The sequence below is a fragment of the Camellia sinensis genome, unplaced genomic scaffold (genome assembly GCF_055761805.1).
Source record: "Camellia sinensis isolate YWXY unplaced genomic scaffold, ASM5576180v1 Unanchor1, whole genome shotgun sequence".
NCBI lineage: Eukaryota > Viridiplantae > Streptophyta > Magnoliopsida > Ericales > Theaceae > Camellia > Camellia sinensis.
The window spans coordinates 43,776,409-43,782,497 of NW_028128987.1; positions in this window are offsets into that span (position 1 = coordinate 43,776,409).

Sequence of the window (6,089 nt, forward strand, 5' to 3'; positions counted from 1 at the left end):
TTAGTGAGGATGATGAGACCCAGGTTGTGTTGCCGAGGGTGGTTTGTGAGTACTCGGACGTCTTTCCCGAGGATCTTGTTGGTTTGCCACCGCATCGAGAGATTGAATTCTCTATTGACCTAATGCCCGGCACGGCGCCGATTTCTATGTCACCTTATCGTTTTGCCCCAGCCGAGTTAGTTGAGTTGAAGATCCAACTCCAGGAGTTACTAGACAAGGGTTTTATACGCCCTAGTGTTTCGCCGTGGGGAGCACCGGCCCTCTTTGTTAAAAAGAAAGGTGGTGCTTTGAGACTTTGCATAGATTATCGGAAATTGAATCGGGCTACGGTTAAGAATAAGTACCCTATGCCTCGTATCGATGACCTGTTTGACCAGTTGAAGGGTTCCCGTTGTTTCTCGAAGATAGACTTGAGATCGGGTTACCACCAGTTGAGGGTCAGGGTAGAGGATATTCCGAAGACGGCATTCCGTACGCGGTATGGCCATTATGAGTTTTTGGTAATGCCATTCGGGCTCACCAATGCACCGGCAGTCTTTATGGACTTGATGAACCGGATCTTCCGGGAATTTTTGGATCAGTTTGTAGTCGTTTTTGTGAACGACATCCTTATCTATTCGCCTTCTGAGGAGGAGCACGAGGCACACTTGAGGGTGGTGCTTGAGTTACTTAGAGCCCATAGGCTGTATGCCAAGTTTGGGAAGTGTGAGTTCTGGCTGAGAGAAGTCAAATTCTTAGGCCATGTGGTATCCGGTGAAGGAGTGTCTGTTGATACATCCAAGGTAGAGGCAGTGCAAGATTGGGCACAGCCTAAGAGTGTGTTTGAGATCCGCAGTTTCCTGGGGTTAGCTGGGTATTACCGTCGGTTTGTGAAAGACTTCTCCAGGTTAGCATCACCGTTGACTAGACTGACTCGGAAGGGAGTTAAATTTGTATGGAGTGTGACTTGTGAAAAATCGTTTCAGGAGTTGAAAGTTAGACTGACTACCGCTCCAGTATTGATTATTCCAGAGAGAGGGTTGGGTTATGCAGTCTATTGTGACGCCTCACGAGAGGGTCTGGGTTGTGTATTAATGCAAGAAGGGAAAGTAGTTGCCTATGGTTCACGTCAGTTGAAAATTCACGAGCAGAATTACCCTACGCATGATCTAGAGTTAGCAGCTGTGATATTTGCCTTAAAGGTTTGGAGGCATTATCTTTATGGTGAGAGATTTGAGGTATTCTCGGATCATAAGAGTCTGAAATATTTGTTTACACAGAAAGACTTGAACTTGAGGCAGAGGAGGTGGATGGAGTTCATAGAGGATTATGACTTTGAATTGCATTATCATCCGGGAAAGGCCAATGTGGTGGCCGACGCCCTTAGCAGGAAACCTGTTGGTGACATAGCTAGTATAGCCATCCGAGAGTGGGAGATGTTAGGTGCACTTGGAGAGTTTGATTTGCTTTTGGGCGAATCCGTTGAGGCTGCGGCCTTGTTTTCTGTTGTTGCACAACCTACACTTGTGACTCGGGTGTTAGAGGCTCAGAGGGGCGACCTTGAGATAGAATCCCTCCGTGAGAAGATTTCTGGTGGGAAGGTTGAGAAAGGTTTGACGGTGTATCCCGACCTGAGTGTGAGATACCGAGACCGTCTATTTGTGCCGGAGTCTCATCGAGAGGAGGTACTCCGAGAGTTTCATCATTCACGCCTTGCGGTGCATCCGGGAGGTACTAAGATGTATCGGGATTTGGGTCGCCAGTTTTGGTGGCGGGGTATGAAGAGAGATGTGGCAGCTTTCGTATCTAAGTGCCTTACTTGTCAGCAAGTGAAGGCCGAACATCAGAGGCCAGCGGGTTTGTTGCAACCCTTGCCTATTGCCGAGTGGAAGTGGGAACATGTCACTATGGACTTCGTTGTGGGTCTTCCGAGGACTCAACGGGGTAGTGATGCTATTTGGGTAGTTGTGGACCGGTTGACTAAGTCGGCGCATTTTATTCCTATGCGTGTTAAAGATTCAGTTGATCATCTGGCCGATTTATATATTCGGGACATAGTGAGGTTACACGGGGTTCCAGTGACGATCGTTTCAGATAGAGATCCTCGTTTTACTGCCAGGTTGTGGCAGAGCTTGCAGAGTGCCTTAGGCACTAAGTTGACCTTTAGCACAGCTTATCATCCTCAGACTGACGGGCAGTCCGAGCGTACTATTCAGATCCTTGAGGATATGCTTCGGGGTTGTGTTCTTGACTTTGGTGGGTCGTGGGAGAGGCACTTGCCTTTGGTGGAGTTTGCCTACAACAACAGCTTCCAGTCTAGTATCGGTATGGCACCGTTTGAGGCCTTATACGGCCGACCGTGTAGGTCTCCTGTTTGTTGGGCCGAGGTGGGTGATGCACCTCTGTTGGGTCCGGAGTTAGTGAGGGAAACGACGGAGAAGGTTGAACTTATCCGTAAGAGGCTTGTTACAGCCCAGAGTCGTCAGAAATCTTATGCCGACCGTAGGAGAAGACCTTTGGTGTTTGAGGTGAGTGATCACGTCTTTTTGAAAATATCACCAAGACGGGGATTGATGAGGTTTGGGAAGAGCGGGAAGTTGTCCCCTCGATTCATTGGTCCTTTTGAGATCCTTGAGAGGATTGGTGAGACTGCTTATCGTTTAGCTTTGCCGCCGCAGTTATCCGGAGTACATGACGTGTTTCATGTGAGTATGCTTCGGAAGTATGAGCCGGATCCATCACATGTATTGGATTGGACCGATTTAGTAGTTGATAAGGATGTCTCGTATGAAGAGAGACCGGTTAGGGTCTTGGATAAGCGGGATCAAGTCTTGCGAGGCAAGACCATTCCTTTGGTGAAAGTTTTGTGGAAACATCACGGGGTGGAGGAAGCCACATGGGAACGTGAGTTGGAAGTCCGCGAGAAATATCCGGACATGTTTAATGATTTGTAATCTTGTAGTTAGATTTTGTAATATTGTCAAACCTTAAAGCTTTTTATATTTGTCTTAAGCTGTAAAACATTTAGAATGTTTTGGTTAATGGAAATATTTTGGAACTTACCTCGAAATGGAGGTTTAATGGAACATTGTATATATTGAATATATTGAAAATTGTTGAAATTGAAAGAAAATTGCATAGTGTTAATGCAGGTTGAAATATATGTTTGTTTTGCATATTGTGGCGTGCCTCTTAGTTGAGAGATGGAATGGCCGGTGTTGGGTCAAGTTGTTTATTATTGAGTTAACATATTGTTGGAATTTGAGAAAACTTGTTTTTAAAACCTTGTGCTTAATTTCGGGGACGAAATTCTTTTAAGGGGGGGAGGTTATAGCGACCCCGGTCTTTTCTCTTTAGATTATTGTATCCGGACTTAGGTTCCGTGGATCCTGTCATTACTTATTGGTTGTTGTTGTCCTTTAATCTCTTAGTATTTGAATTATAGGTTGTGTTGGACGGGTCTGTTACAGGTTGGTTGATAGTTGATGCCAATAGGTGATGCCCAGATTTTGGCCTTCACGCTCGAGCGGAGGTTTTAACGCTCGAGCGGGCCCTTCGTTGTTGCTTCTCCGCTCAAGCGGGAGTTTTTGACGCTCGAGCGGGATTTTCCATCTCCCAGTATTTTGCTCTGCAGTTCTTCCGCTCGAGCGGTAGTTTTTACGCTCGAGCGTGATCCCTTGTTTTGTTCCTCCGCTCGAGCGGGGAGTTTGACGCTCGAGCGGGTGCAGCGCCTGCAAAACTTCTGAAAGGGTGCAATCGACGCTCGAGCGGCTTTCTTCACGCTCGAGCATGATTCTGTGTCTTACGCTCGAGCGGGGCTTTCTACGCTCGAGCGTAGAGTCGACTACATCAGTCCGTGATTTCACTTTTCTGATCACTTTTTGACCTACCTTTTCATCTCTTAACTTTTAAAAACCGCCCCTTGAGAGCCTCTCTCTCTACTCTTACCTTCTCTTCAAGATTTGATCTATTTCCGGTGATCTTCTACCCTAGTTCCTTTGGAAGAAAGGTAGAGCCTCACGAGATCTTTCTTTTAATCTGAAAAAGAGAGGATTTGGAGCACTTTGGATTTTGGGTCATCATCTCCATCTTCTCTATTTTAGTTGTGATCTTCAAGGTAGGGATTTCCTACTCTATTCTATAAGCTTTGTTCTAAGTTTGGTATTTTGATAGGTTGGGGACACTTTGATAATTTTGGGAACAAAACCTAGTTAAATTGCTAAATTGATTGGAGTAATTAATTTAAGGGAAATTGGGGAATTTGGTTAAATCCATGAAATTGGGGAATTTATTGATTAAATGGTGTAGTTGGTTAATATAAATCACTCGCCTATTGAATTGTTGTTATATTTATTTCCAGTCTAGAAATAACTGTTTTGGGCTATCGGTGGAGGATAGTCGTGATTGTTGTAGACATTGCATGTGGATTAGGAATAACTGAAACTAATCACATTGGTTAAGTCATTAATTTGACTACTGAATTAATACTGAAAATACGTGTATTGGTTGAGCATTGCATTTGCATATTGTGTGGGAGGAGATAGGGGATGTACTCCACGGTTTAGGGGAAGATAGGGGATGGACCTCTAAACCGGATTTTTGTTTGGGAGGAGATAGGGGATGGACTCCATTAGCACCATTTTTATGTGTGCTTATTATATTGAAGTGTTTTTACATGATTATTGATACAGCACTAAAATGTGTATCAAATGGGAAGTATGAAGTGTTTTGATATGAGCATGAGTCTCATTTGTTTTGTTGATATTGGAAGAAATGTGATTATGTTATATAATTCACTGTTGTAAGTTTGGCCAGGTTCTGAGCCATGTTGATAATAATGGAAAGTGAAATGTGTCTTAGACATTAGTGTTATGAGACTGTTTAATAATAAAATTGATTATTTTGATTAACCATCTATTGAATGCTATAGCTTTATTCAATGCTTATATTTGGTTTAGTATTTTTCTACTGGGCTGTGGCTCACCCTTTATGGGAACATCATTTTCAGGTTCAGGTGATAAGCTACCTCCACGGACTTAGCCTGGAAGGATTTGATGTTTGGGATGTTGAAGACTTGTCTTTAGTTATATGTTTTATTTTGTTATTTTTGGGATTTCATGTAAACATTCAAGCCTAAGGCTTAACTTGTAAATGAGTTAGTACTCATCCTTTTTGTGTCCAAGTGTTAGCTTGGAAAGATGTAAGCCCTTAGGGCATTTATTTTGATGTTGCAGGATGTTACAAGTAAAGTCTGTCAATAAGAATACTCTGATGACTAACTCAAATGATTCTTTTTCTTTTATAAATGCATGTTAATGTTATGGTTATTATGGGTTTATTTTGAGGGCGTTACAGTTAAGGTATAGTGGTTTCTTGAATAAATTTCCATTTTTAATTTTCTGTAACATTCATTTTTATTTTTATTCAACTTCCATTTTTATTTAATTTACTTTTCTATTAAACTTCCTTTTTATTTAATTTCCAAATAGATCGTTAAGGTATAGTGGTTTCTGGATTGAACTTCCATTTTTAATTTTATGCAACTTTCATTTTTGTTTTTATTCAACTTCATTTTTATTCAATTTACTTTTCTATTAAACTTCATTTTTTATTTAATTTCCAAATAGATCGTTAAGGTATAGTGGTTTCTGGATTGAACTTCCATTTTTAATTTTATGCACCTTTCATTTTTATTTTTATTCAACTTCCTTTTTTACTCAATTTACTTTTCTATTAAACTTCCTTTTTAATTTAATTTTCGAATAGATCGTTAAGGTATTGTGGTTTTTGGATTGAACTTCCATTTTTAATTTTATGCAACTTTCATTTTTATTTTTATTCAACTTCCATTTTTATTCAATTTAATTTTCTATTAAACATCTTTTTTAATTTAATTTCCAAATAGATGGTTAAGGTACAGTGGTTTCGGGATTGAACTTCGATATTTAATTTTCTGCAACTTTCATTTTAATTTTTATTCAACTTCCATTTTTATTCAATTTACTTTTCTATTAAAGTTCCTTTTTTATTTAATTTCCAAATAGATCGTTAAGGTATAGTGGTTTCTGGAATTAACTTTCATTTTTAATTTTACGCAACTTTCATTTTAA